General features: G+C 36.7%; 1 long non-coding RNA gene across 1 annotated transcript in view; it reads left to right on the forward strand.

Annotated features, from left to right (window-relative positions):
* LOC110212832 (uncharacterized) overlaps nt 1-7,407 on the forward strand; it is a 47,479-nt gene extending 40,072 nt beyond the window's left edge. The window contains exon 3 of the long non-coding RNA XR_002325770.2: nt 7,264-7,407. This is a non-coding gene — a long non-coding RNA (uncharacterized LOC110212832). The remainder of the gene's footprint in view (nt 1-7,263) is intronic.
* The last annotated feature ends 6,827 nt before the right edge of the window (nt 7,408-14,234 follow it).

Consider the following 14,234-nt stretch of genomic DNA (forward strand, 5'->3'; position numbering starts at 1 on the left):
AATCTAATTCAATAGTGGTACTACTAAAGCACTATATAAGTTTAGTTATATGGGCTATAGTTAATAAGTAGTTGCAAGAGATTATGTTTGTATCCCAAATCTACTGTAATAATAATTAGCATGACCTTTTTTTTCTCTTCTGTTGAATTTTGTTTCTTCTTTCTGATGGTTCCTTCTATTGGTTTTAATTTTTACTTACAACATCACTAATGTGAAAATAAGTTTAACAGGGAAAAAATGATAATTAGCATGTACATAATGTTTTAAGGCTTGCAAAGAACTTTATGTACATTATCTGAATGAATTCTCACAATAACCCTATGAGGTAGACACTATTAGCATCTCCTTTTTACGGAAGGGGAAACTGAAACTAAGAAAGGTTAAGTGACTTGCCAACATGGTATAGCTAAGAAGTTTGGATTCATGTCTTTCTGACTCCAAGTCCAGTACCATACCTACTACATTAACTTCATCCTTAAACTCCATTTGGAACACAAGGGATTCCTCTTTTATGAAAAGTTAGGCAACTGAGGATCATGAATAGAAGTTCTCAGTGATGTGCCAGGCATGCTTGCAAGTGCTGAGCATCAATACAGCTCTAATACTTTTTTCTCCCAAGGTTGTTATTGGTAACCAGCCATGGTATGCTGGTAATTGTTTCACAAGTAGCTCTCCAAGAAAAAAATAAATACCTTTACACACCTTTAAGTTTAATCTGTGTTGTTAATATCTTCTCCATCATTTTCTTAAGTCTAGAAAATGAACAAAACAATAATTCAAGCTGTGATTTGCAGTGTTTTCTCCTTTCCACAGTGTAAATACTCACACTGGAAATTTAACAATTTACACTAGTGAAAAGGTTAGAGGTGGCTCCAGCACACTGCTAGCCAAACAGAAAAAGAGCTGAAGATAGAGCCTTAGACTGCCATGTAAGAGACAGGAAGGCATAAAGGGTTGCTGTGTCATAAATTAGTCTAAACTTGATAAAAACCTACATGTTTTAATGCCTTCAAAGAAGAATCTGATTAGCCTTAGAGAAGAATGTTTAATCTTTGGAGGTGGGGAGGCACTCAGGTACAAGAGAGAGTTTTTCCTTGCTCCCTGGTCTCTAAATACCTTTTATTTCCTTATACTTTCAGCATAGGCAACAGACTCATTCCCTAGACTGCCTCAATCCCCCACTGCTAAGGCATGACTCTGCTTACTCATTGATTGTTGGGTCCCCATCACCAACAGGATCACTATTTCTTGAGTAGCCTTAACCATGCTTTTCACTTCATTCTCAGTTCAACTCACTCTCTGAACTGTTCCAATATCTACCTTGACCTAGTAGGATTACCTTTCTCCAAAGGATGTGCTGACACCAGCTTATATAAGCTTACAAGAGCTAATTATTAAATTTTCATTGTAAGCATTTACCCCTGGAAAAGAGGCAAATGCTATACATCAAGGCTTGATTTATTGTTTTGTTGATTGGCTATCAGGGGTGGGGAACCTGAGACCTCAAGGCCACATGTGGCCCTCTAGGTCCCCAGGCACAGCCCTTTGATGGAATACAAACTTCACAGAACAGATTTGTTTGAATTCAGTCAAAGGGCAGTGCTTGAGGACCTAGAGGCCCACATGTGGCCTTGAGGCCACAGGTTCCCTACCCCTACCCTAGACTTAAGAAAGTGATGGAGAAAATATTAATAATACAAATTAAATGTGGGTATATTTTTCATATGTGTGTCTATGTATGTTTTATATGTTTTATATATATATGTACATTTATGTGTAACATAATAAAAAAATTTACTGGCATACCCCTGCCTCTCATCCTCCTTTGCTTTCTCTTCCCTTTTTATATTTTGTCTTTCAATATTCAAATATAAACTCCTTGTGAGTAGGGTCCACCCTGTCTGGATTTTTTATTTTTTGCATCTCTGGTGCTCAGTGAAGTGTCTGCCATATAGAAAGAGATTAATAAATCCCCCTCCCCTGTATATTCATCTAGATTCTAGACCGAAGAGCAAAATCAGTCTTTAAGATAGGAGTAGCTAGGTGGTGTAGTAAATAGAGCACCAGCCCTGAAGTCTGAAGGACCTGAGTTTAAATCCAGCCTCAGACACTTATTAGCTGTGTGACCCTGGACAAGTCACTTGGTAACCACGATTACCTCCAAAAAATAAAGTGAACAATAACAATCTTTTTATTAAAGTGCTTTCAGCTTTTAGAATTATCTAATTGAATGTAGGTCTTTCATGACTGTCATTATAAAAGAGACAGGCCTATTTTAAATGGTGAAGTGGGATGATGGTATTTCAGAGATGTATGTTTGAAAGATTGAGAGGGTGTATACTGGGTGAGGAGGATTTCTCACTTCCAGAACCTGAGCATATTCTGCCAAGGGAAACCAGGTGCTGTTTCTCTTTAATGAGGTTCTATTTATGTGAATGTGCATTCAGCCACGACCAGACAGAGATGCTGGCAATCGGGAAGAGAAAGGCTGATGTCTGTCTGAGAAGGAAATGCCAAAGGACAAGTATGGAGCATGGAATGAGGGCAATAAAAGGGGAAACCTGGCAAAGTTGAAGGCATGCCTTTCCAACTCTAGATATGGTAACAGTGAACACCATCCAGAATACCTAGAGGAAATCTATGACAGAGATGTTAACATTTTATGAGGCTAGCAGAAGGGTTGTCAGTTGTACAGGGACTGACAGAAGCAGATGCTGAAACTTTACCATCCAGATGGCATTTACTTCTCAAAAGTAGGAAATTGTGTTTTTATTCATGTAAATGTAGGGGACTTTTAAGGTACTGGGTTTAGTTCATGATACCAGTGTGGTGATGAGACTGATGGAGGAAAGCATCTGGAAGAAGAGAAGAATTGGAGGGAAAAGAAGACTACTTTCAATTCTGCACGTGGGAATGATATAATGGAAAAAGTAAACTACTTGGGGTCAAGAGAGACCAGGTCTCAAGTCCTAATTCTGACATTTAATAGCTGTGATCCTGAATAAAAGACCTGATCTCTTCGAGCCTCAGTTTCCTCATTTGAAAAGGAAGTGGTGTGTATAAATTGTTTTGCATACCTTAAGCACTAAATGAAAACCAAATACTCTCAGTCTCTTTTGTTGGATTTTCATCTCTGCAATGCCAATTAACCGTGGATGTCCCACAGAGTTCTATCCTAGGCTCTCTTCTCCATCTATGTGATTTATTTTTTTAAACTTTTTGTAGTATTTTGTTTTTTCCCCAGTTACATGAAAAAAAAAATTTAACATTCATTTTTAAAAACTTTGAGCTCCAAATTCTCTCCCTTCCTTCTTCCCTGTACCCCTCCTTGAAAAGGTAAACAATTCGATGTAGGTTATACATGTGTAGTCATGCAAAACACTTCCGTAATAGTCATGTTGTGAAAGAAAAAAGACAAAAAAACCTCAAGAAAAATGAAGAAAGTAAAAAAAAAAAAAAGGTATGCTTTAATCTGCATTCAGACACCATCAGTTCTTGTCTGGGGATGGATAGCATTTTTCATCATAAGTCCTTCAGAGTTGTCTTGGATCATTGTATTGCTGAGAATAGGTAAGTCATTCACAGCTGATCATCCTACAATATTGCTGTTACTTTGTACAGTTTCAGTTCGCATCAGCGCATTTTCAGTATTTCCAGGTTTCTCTGAGAGCATCCTGCTTATCATTTCCTATAGTACACTAGTATTCCATCATAATCACATACCACAGTTTGTTCAGCCAGTCGCCAATGGATGGGCATCCCCTCAATTTCTTATTTTTTGCCCCCAGAAAAGAGCTGCTATAAATATTTTTGTACATTTAGGTCTTCTTCCTTTTTTAATCTCTTTTGGGATACCAACCTATTAGTGCTATTGCTAGCTCAAACCATCTATATTGTTTCACTTGGTGTTCTCATCAGTTCCCATGGATTCAATTATGGTTTCTATGCTGATGATACCCATTTAGCTAACCACTTTGTTGACCTCCAGTCTTGCATCTCCAACTTTCTCTCAGAAATCTTAAACTGGATGTTCTGCAAACATATTAAACTCAACATGTCCAAGGCTGAACTCACTATCTTTTGCTCCAAACTATGTCCCTTTCCAAACTTCTCTGTTATGGTAGAGGGTACTATTTGCCCCCAGGCTCACAACCTAGGTATCATCCTTGACTCTTCATTCTCTCTCCTACCTTATATCCAATCTCTTATGAGAGCCTGTCAATTTTACCGTCATAATAACTTTCACATACACTCCCTTTTCTCCTCTGGTATAGCTAAAAGATGTAGAGTATGCAAAAGAAGACTTTTCTTCAATATATATACATATACTTACATATATACATCTTTTTTCCATAATTTTCCATCACCTACATATCCCAATATGCTCCTCTTTCCCTTCCCAGAAAGCCATACTTTATAAAAGAAAAAAGGAAACAGTTCAGCAAAACTAACATACATGCCAACATTATATGCAGAGTTCCATACCCACAATTTTCCTAAGGAAAGCTGTTCTTATGACGAGGGAGAACCAGGAGGATGGGAACAAGCAAGTGGATAGAGCATATGGAAGATGCAAAAGCCTGGATTACTGCTAGAGGAAAGGCCTAACGTCAGTGGGAAGAGATAGAATGAATTGTACCAGTAAAGTAATTATCCTAACTGATGAGTGGAGATACAAACATTAATCTGTAATGAAGATAGAGGTGAAGCCCAATTGCTATATTATTTCAGAGTGGGTGTGGAAGTTATTACTTACTAGGAATAAGTGGATAAGGGAAAGCTTTCTGGATTAACTGGCATTTTCTTTGGGCTTTAAAAGATAGGAGGAAGTCTAGGAGGGATTCTAGAGGGAAGACAATTTAGGCAGAGGGACTACCATGTACAGAGGATGACAAGTTGTCTAATTTGGCTGCAACATAAAGTGGAAGTGAGTAACATGACAGAAGGAAGGAAAAATGGGATGCCATTGGCTTATGGAAGACTTGGAATGCAAAATAAGGAATTTGAACTAGCCTCCAGAGGTGACAGAGAACAATTGAAGGATTTTGATAAAAGCACTCATGTGGACAGATTTATCTACAGTAAGGGAAGAATGGATTAGAGGGAGAATATATAAGAATTAAACTAAATTCAACCTTTACTACATATTGCTACTTGAAAGTCAGTGTTGGATTCTGGGTCACAAAGACAAAAAAAAAAAACCCTGACCCTCAACGATCTTATATTCTACTAGATGCATGCCATATTTGCACAAATTCAACAAACAATATGCACAAATAAATAAATGCAACTTATACTTGAAATAATACAAGCTAATTTCAAGAGGCAGAGCATGTTAATATCTTATCAGGAAAAACCTGAGCTAGGAGGTGACAACCAAACTTAGCTTTGAGGAAAGTTGAAATTCCAGTAATTAGAGGAAGTGAATTTCATGCATGTAGGAACACTTGGGCATCTTGGAAGTAGGAGGACCTATTAGGAGGCTCTTTTATTAGACTAATTCAGTAGTAATGAGAGCCAATGGTAAACTGGTGGATTTCAAAATAGAGAGGTGGGGGAATATGTGGACAATATGGGATGTGAGAGGTGAAAGTAACAAATATAACATTATGGTATTAAATATGAAAGACTAGGTAAATGGTGAAACTACTGACAGAAATGGCGATGAGTTTTGCTGAGTTTAAGATACCTCTGAGTATATCTTTGTGGAAATTATAGATAATTGGGATGCTTATTTGGAGGTCAGGGAGAAGTCAGATCTAGAGATATGGATTTAGGAAACTTCAATGTAAATGTGATAGTTAAAGCAATGAGAATAAATAAGATTGCCAAAGAAAAGAGTAGAGAGGGAGAAAGAGAAAGACTAAATGCAGTATTAAAGCCTTGTACAATGCAGCCATACTGTATGACCCTGAGCAAGTAACTTAACCTCTGTTTGCCTCAGTTTCCTCACCTGTAAAATGAGGATAACAATAACACCTACCTTGTAGGGTTTTCATGAGGTTCAAATGAAATAATATTTGTAAAGTGCTTAGCACAGTGTCTGGGACCCCAGTAGGCTGTATATAAGTGTGTATTGCCTTTCTTTCCCCTTTCCCCTCCTCCTCAACTCCTATACCCAAGAGGTATATTAATAAAGTAACTGAGTTCTCAAATGAGGGGAAGGAAAACCATCTTTTTTTGAAGTTCACATTTGTATGTATGTCTCTCTCTCCCTCCCTCCCTCCTCTCTCTCTCTCTCTCTCTCTCTCTCTCTCTCTCTCTCTCTCTCTCTCTCTCACTCACACACACACACACACACACACACACACACAAAATCAGCCAAGAACTACATCAGTAAGGAGCATCCTAACATAGGATTATAAGGAGAAAAAAAATGATACTCTTGAAATGAGAGAAATAGAAAATGTTGCAATAATCCATTAAGAAAAGCAGATAGAAAACTTCATCTAGGTCTTGCTCCTTTAATGGAAGGAGAAATGACAAAGAAAAATAGGAAAGTGGAAAGAATACAGTGATAGAGAGGTAGATAGACATATAAGGTGTTACAGGCAGATATACAGATGGCAAGAGACATGAAATAGAGAACCTGGAAAGGCATATGAGACATAGAAAGAAAGACAAAAAGAGAGACCCACCCACAAAGAGAGATGGGCCTTCATAGAGTAACATTCTCCCATCTTATGGCTTTTTACTTCTTTTTTTGTTTGTTTGCTTGCTTGCTTGTTTGGGGGGTTGTTTTATTTATTTATTTGGTTTGTTTTTGCAATAGTAGGAAGAAATGGGGATATCATTTTTTGGTACTTGCCCTATGGACTGGATAAAATTAAGTTTGGTTTGGTTAAACTTTCCATTTCTGTGTTGTAAAAAGAAAATAAAGCTATTAAAATTAAAATAACTTTTAGGCTGCTATGACCAACCTAGTACCTTAGCTCTACTAGATGACTGATCCTATACACATTTCTTTTTTTCTATTTTTCTTTTTCGTTGTTAAAGTTTTAAAAATACTCAATGTTTACCTAGAAAAAAAGAAATTGAAGTGAAATATCAATTTGACATTAGCCAATTCTATTAACTTGATTCAGTACAACATAGAACTACTTAGTTAAACAATAACCACTGTTTAAAAAACATTTTTCAATTTTGAATTTTAAATGGTCTATTGATGTCGGTAGAAAAATATGCTAAGTTTATCAATACAAGTGGAGTAACAAAACAATAGCTTTTGCAGCTACAAAAGTTCTTCTCTTTCCTTCATTTCAGACTTTTGAGAGTCCTGAAAGAATAATGCATGGAGTCATCATTTGAACCTTTGGAATAGAAGGGCATTGGCATCTAAAGACCTTTGAGGGCTAATTGTCATCTATGTGACTGTATTTGGAAAATACAAAACAACAACCACCAAAAAAACCCCCGTATTTCAGCTGTTCCTTCCTGCACAATAACACATAGGTTCTTCTAGATTCACTCAACTGCATGAAAAGTTGGCCTTGTCACTCAGTACAGACAATGGAGAAATTATACCTACTCACTTATGTAAGATGTTTTATGAATTATAGTTGCTAGTACAGCAAATGTAACTTTCATATGGCAGATATGAAGGAAAACGTTTAATAATGTCAAATTTGAGGAGTAAGTTCTATTCTCACCCTGTGATTAAGGTATGACAACTATTATATAAATGCCCACAGATGCTTGAGCTACCTTTTAATGTATGTGCTAATGATATAAAATATGACATATGGCACGCCAAGGATAGCACTGGGTGAATCAGGTGTAAAACACATATGCACACATACATACATGTGAGCATGCAGACATATGTATATGCTGATTATTAATGAGCAAACTTTCAGTGGCTATATCTCTATAATCATTTGTATTTTTATTTTTGTAGATTAAGTACAAGACTTTTTTTTTTTCCCTCAGATTCCTATCAGAACATTTTCTGCAGTGGGAATGCAAGCTCTTCTAGGGAACTCATGGTCATGAGGGCAGTAAAGTTTACCTTATAAGCAAGGTTTTAAGCACATCACTCTTGCTCTAGTCTATGAGGTATATAACTTGAATATGCAAACACTGATCTTTGGTAGCTCAGGTTATCACTTAATTGACTCATTTTAGGTCACCATTCTATGGAGGTGCTTTGACTTGTCAATGTCCTTCTTAAAACTTAGTGCCCAGAAATATAATACTGGAAACATAGTGTAATTAGATCCAAGTGAAAAGGAATTCTTACCTCCTTCATTCTGGGTGCTACTAATAATAAAGCCTATGGCTCTGCAGATTGAGGTGTGACACCTACCTCACCTCTCCCTAGATTTTCTCTCTTGCTAAGTTGGGACTGGCTCTTTCACCTCACATTTGATCAGGTTAAGATGCTTACCCAGTGGGACAGCCATGTGGCTACTAAACTCTAAGGATTCTATGGGTAGCTCTTATAGATAATTATTGAACTCCAACTAGTTATTTCCCATTAACAAATTAGCCAATAACAATCAATATTAACCAAAATATTTACTAAAAATGTAAATCAAATACATACTATTTATATAATGTTTCAGTAATAATCATTAATCATACTCTCCCATCAATGCATAATGTCCATGGAGAGAGTGGCCATACATATAAATACTGAAGGCAGTAAAGCATATCAGTAAGGAAATACTTGCGGCAATTATGACTTGGGTGTCATCTTCTTGTTTCAGGAACTAACTATAAAAGTTCTTTGATGAACATAGCTTCTGTATTGAACAAAATTGCTGTATTGAACAGACATGCTCTGCTTAACTAGCAGTTCACTGGACATGATATCTCAGCTGATATAGTTGATTTAATGGGATCCTTTCAAGTTCTATTTCCAAGCTATTTCTCTGTTAAGTTGGTCTAACTCCTCAATAGCAACTGCAGTATTTATCACTTTTCCCTTCAGGAGTAGCTAATGCCTTCAGCAAAGTAGTGTTATGTATGCTCTTTTAGGAAAAGTCAATCTTCATCCTAAGATGGCCAAGGATCTTATATACATTCTATTAAGGAAGAAAATACATACAAATATAAAATAAGGGATTGGACCTGTGATTTCATTGGCATAGAGACCTCCCTCTACAAATATACATTAGTACTTTCTTAGTAACTTATAAAATTAAATAGCTGTCTATAGTACTGAGAGTTAGGTGATTTGATGACATCACATAGCTAGGTCTTCCTAGCTCTGAAAATAGATTTCTGTCTGTTTTGTCATACTGATTTCATAAAACATATACAAAATAAATATAAGGTAATTTTAGTGGGGAGGGCACTAACACTAGTGGAGGAAGGAAGGTAGATCAGGAAAGACTTCATAAACAAGTGATTCAGAGACAGAAGTGACAAGAGATTGTATTCCAGTCATGGGGTTACTTACATAAAGGCTAGAGAGTAAGGGAAGGTAATTAATGAATTAACTGACTTGAAAGGGAGGTTGAAACCAGACTGTGAAAAGTATTAAAAGTCAAGCAGAGCAGTTCATACTTAATCCTGGAGGCAATAAGGAACTTTTGTTATATGTTGAGTTAGGGAGTGATATGGTCAGACCTGTGATAGCTCTGTAGGAAAATCACTTTTAGCACATTGTGTAGGGTGGATTGTAACAGAGAGATACTCGAAGCAGGGAGACAATTTAGGAGGCTATTTCAGCAGCCTATGTGAGTGTTGATGAGGGTCTGAACTATGGAGACTGTGAATTTGAAAATGGGATGGGTACGTGAGCTTTTTTAGAGATAGAAGTAACAATATTTGTCAATTGTTTATATGTATGAGGGAAAGAAGAATGGGAATTATTGAGACAGCTAGGGGGCACAGTGGATAGAGCACCAGCCCTGAAGTCAGGAGGATCTGAGCTCAAATCTGGCCTCAGACACATGATACTCACTAGCTGTGTGACCTTGGGCAAGTCACTTAACCCCAATTGCTTTGACAAAAAAAAAGAAGAGTGGGAATGAAAGGTAGCTGATATTTTGAACCTGGGTGACTCTAATGATGATAATACCCATAAAAGAAATGAGGAAGTTGAGAAAGGGATATATTTTGGGGAAAAGAAAATCTGTTTGAGGCATCTTGAATTTGAGATTCTTATGGGACATCTTGTTTGAAATGTACCATAGGCAGTTGGAAATGCTTGATTTGAACTGAGGGGAAAAAGTAGGACGGCAGATATTCCATTTGGCTTTTAAAGATATGATAACAATATCCATAATATCTCAGGGAGAGCTAATTGGAACAGATGCAATATAAACATTAAAAGGTAATGTTGTAGAAAAGAGTTTGTGTTAAAAATTAGAAGTCCAATGAAAAATGTTGAAGTAAAGTATTTCTCCTGGCCTTGTATAATTGCTAACTTCTGTTTAATCCATTCTAATTTTCAGAAAGTCACCTACTTGGTAAAAGTTTGTATTTCTTTTTTTACTAAACTGCTAATTCTCCTTTCAAGTCTTTCCTATAGAGCTCTCATTTCTTTTTCCAATTCTTTTCTTTGGAGCTTTCATTTTCTTTATAACATCATTTAAACATTATTAATTTTAAAGGGGCATCTAGATGATACAGAGGAGAGTGCCAAGCCTGGAGTCAAGAAGACTTATGTTCAAATCTAGTGTCATATACATTCTAACTGTGTGACTCTGGGCAAGTCACTTAACCCTCTTTGCCTCAGTTTCCTCATCTGTAAAATGAGCTAGCAAAGGATATGGTAAATCACTCTAGTATCTTTGCCAAGAAAACCCCAAATAGGGTTATGAAGAGTCAGACACAGCTGAAACAACTAACAACAGCAAGAAATTTTTAATTGTTATTAGATTTTTAAAATTAAATTATTTTTTAAAATATTGCTTCGTTCTTTCCAGGAATTCTTATTGCCCTTGTGACCAAACTGTGTTTTACTTTAACTCTTTGCTTGCAGATAGTTTGAAATTTTTCTTTTGGGTTGTAGATTTTCTCCATAATAGTTCTTTATGGTTGGAGGCATTTTGCTTGGTATACTTCCAGCCTTTCTTCCCAAATTGGGACTTTGTGTTAAGGCCAGTCTCTATGTACTTCTGGGAAGAATTCTATGGCCTTATTTGATCCTGGTCTGTATTATATGTGGTTCTGCCACTGTTTTCTTTAGCTATTGACTGCTGTGTCCTTCAGTGATCTCAGGGTGATTTAGAGAAGATAGCTGCAAATGTTCAGTGGACCCTATGTAGTCTGATCAAGGGCATGGTCTGATTATTACCCTCCTGATCTGAGCTTTGCAGGCTCTAGATCCTGGTTTGTGTCTGGGCAACAACTACAGGCCTGACTATGGTTGATTTCCAATACACAGTTGCTGGAGCTGGCTCCAGGCCTTGTCAAATATGCGGAAAGCTCTACAGGACAAGCTAGCAGAATTTTAGGTGCATCTCTGGCCCACAGTCCGTGCTCTGGTCTCTCTCATGTGGACTGAATCCAAAATCCTGCTGTGGGTTCAAAATGAACGAGCTACAGTCCCATTCCTGATCCAGGCATGTGGTCTGACTGCATGATTATAGGCTGGAAAAACTACTCATCACGATTTGTGATTGAGAAGTCCAAGGACACTGGGCAACCACTGAGTCGTCTAGTACTCTTTGTTGATCTTTTTTGGAATACTTTTAGGAGAGAACTAGGTTGTACTGTTTTCTACTACTCTACTGTCCTCTTCAGTTGTTTCTCTCTGTGTGTATGTGTGTGTTTTATCTTTGATTTATGATGATCTTTGAGAGGTGTGAGAAGACAGAGGAAGAAGAAAAAGGTGAAACTTCTTCCTACTCACAGTTGTGTTCATGGTGATGCTATAAGGAAAGATATGTGTGTGTGTTTGTAAAACAACTTTAGTTGAAAAAGAACATCAGCAGCGAATCTGCAAATGGTTTAAGAGAGAGAGAGGATAGGAAGGGAAGTCAAGGAATGAAGACAGTTTTCTTTGTCTAATTTTCTTTCTTCTTTCTTTCACAGTTCAACTGTGAGAGGAGAAATATGGGATAATATCTTGAGAGTCAATGATGGTTTTCTAATATACAATATTATGTTACTATTCTATTTACCTATGCTTCTTGAACAATACACATACCACCATTGCTATATTCTATTCATAAATACCTACCCACAAAATTTATGTAATACCTACAAGGTAATGTTTAGTTCCCTATGTTAAGTCTGAAATTTACTTTATTATTTATAAATTCTCAACACTAGATATATGCATTTGTATGTGTGCATGCATGCATCTATAGCCATGCATGTTGGTTCAGTCTTTCATAATTATTTTTTCCTGAAAATTAGTGGACATTCCCTTTTCATTCCCTTTTGTGGCACATTTATTGTTCTCCCTGGTACTGTTTTAGCAGATGTGCCTGGATGCTTTTCTTCCAACTCTTGCATTCCCAATTTAATGGCCCTCTAATCAGAGTAGCTAGGATACAAATGCACCCTTCTGGTCTTCACTAAAAGCACTCTATTTCTGCATAATATTCCAACTTTGCTCTATCTTAAACCCATGGTTATGAAAGCCAAATTCTATCCTTTGTCACCAGGAACTGTTTTCTAAAAAGGGCACTGTCACACTGACTGTTTTTAAATAATAGCTTTTAACTGAAAATTTGAGATATTTTTAACAGTTAATTTATAAAATGGCTTTTATGTTAATGGCAGTTGATGTGGAGGTAGGTTGTAAAAAGCCTTGTGGCCTAGCTGTTAAAAGTAAATTCTTCTCAGACACTCACAATATCTTTCAAGAATGCCTTTTCCACTAATCTTTGTAAAAGAGACTTGTATATTGTGTGTCAACTTTGAAAAAAAAACATTGTGAACCCAACAAGAATCAATGAAAATAGTAACTATGATGATGGTGATGATGATGATGATGATGATGACAATGAGAATAGCAACTTGCCTGAGATCACAAAGCTAGTAAGTGATGAAGCTGGAATTTGAACACACATTTTATGATGCCAAGTTCAGTCAATTTCAGTTAAATTTATTGCAATAAAAGCCATTTTGTTTTTTTATTCTGAACTTAAACATTATATATTTTTTTCTGACTTCTCTAGTTCATTCTCAAGGAACATGTATATGGGGTGGGACATGGAGTGAAGAGGTCTAAAGACCAGAACTTAATAATCAGAGCATCTCACTGTTGGAAGGGATCTCATGCGTCATCTAATCCAACTCTTATGTACACAGTAATCCTATATCTTGCAGTCTTTTTGGAACAGTTGCTCAAATGCTAAATAATATAGCCTAGTCTGAATTTTAATAGATAAAAAATCTACATGAATTAGGTTAGTCAGGAATTATTATCCCAATGTATGATAAAATGAATGCAAGGAGATAAATTGAACTGTCAGAGTTTACCTAGAAATATAATGGAAGAACTGGGACTACAACTGAGTTTCCTGGATCAAATCATCTTGTCATTTCCCCTGGACCATGATGTTCTTATTATAGGACATGTTCTTACTATAGTCATTTCTTTATCCTGGTAGAAATATTAAAAACTTTGGACAAGCCACAAATGGAAATCATACTCGATAATACTTTTGCTTGCTACTTCCTCCACTATGTTATTTACTGTGCAACTACTCCTCCTAACTTCCCTACTGGTTTTGCAGGTATCACTGTTCTTTAATTCACCCAACTTCACAACATAATAGTCATCCTCAGCCCTTCACCTACACTCCTTCCCCACATCTGATCTCTTGCCACATCTTGTTGAGTCTACCTCCATACCATCTTTTCTATCTTGCCCATTCTCTCCACTCACACTACAACTACCCTTGTTCAAGCCCTCATCATATCTCACCTTGAATATTATTATATCTCCCTAATTGTTTTCCTACATTCCACTTCATAGTTCTTCAATCCATTTTCTACACAACCGCTAAATGTATATTCCTAAAGCACTAGCCTAATACCTCACTCCCCTGCTCAAGTAGCACCAATTGTTCCATATCTTCTTTAGGATAATATAGAGACCCCTCTCTTTGTCCTTTAAAAACCTTCATAATCTGACTCCAACATACTCCAGCTCCATGTTCACTAAAAATGTCCTAGACAAACAGGCCAACTTGCTATTCCCTAAAAATGACATTCTAACTCCTACCTTTGCATAAGCTATTCCCAATGCACAGAATGATTTTCCTCTTTACTTTCTGTCTTTCTTAAAGCTTCAGTTCAAGTATCACTTTTATTTCATATGTTAC

This window comes from Phascolarctos cinereus, unplaced genomic scaffold (genome assembly GCF_003287225.1).
Source record: "Phascolarctos cinereus isolate Bilbo 61053 unplaced genomic scaffold, phaCin_HiC Scaffold_726;HRSCAF=1367, whole genome shotgun sequence".
Classification (NCBI taxonomy): Eukaryota; Metazoa; Chordata; class Mammalia; order Diprotodontia; family Phascolarctidae; genus Phascolarctos; species Phascolarctos cinereus.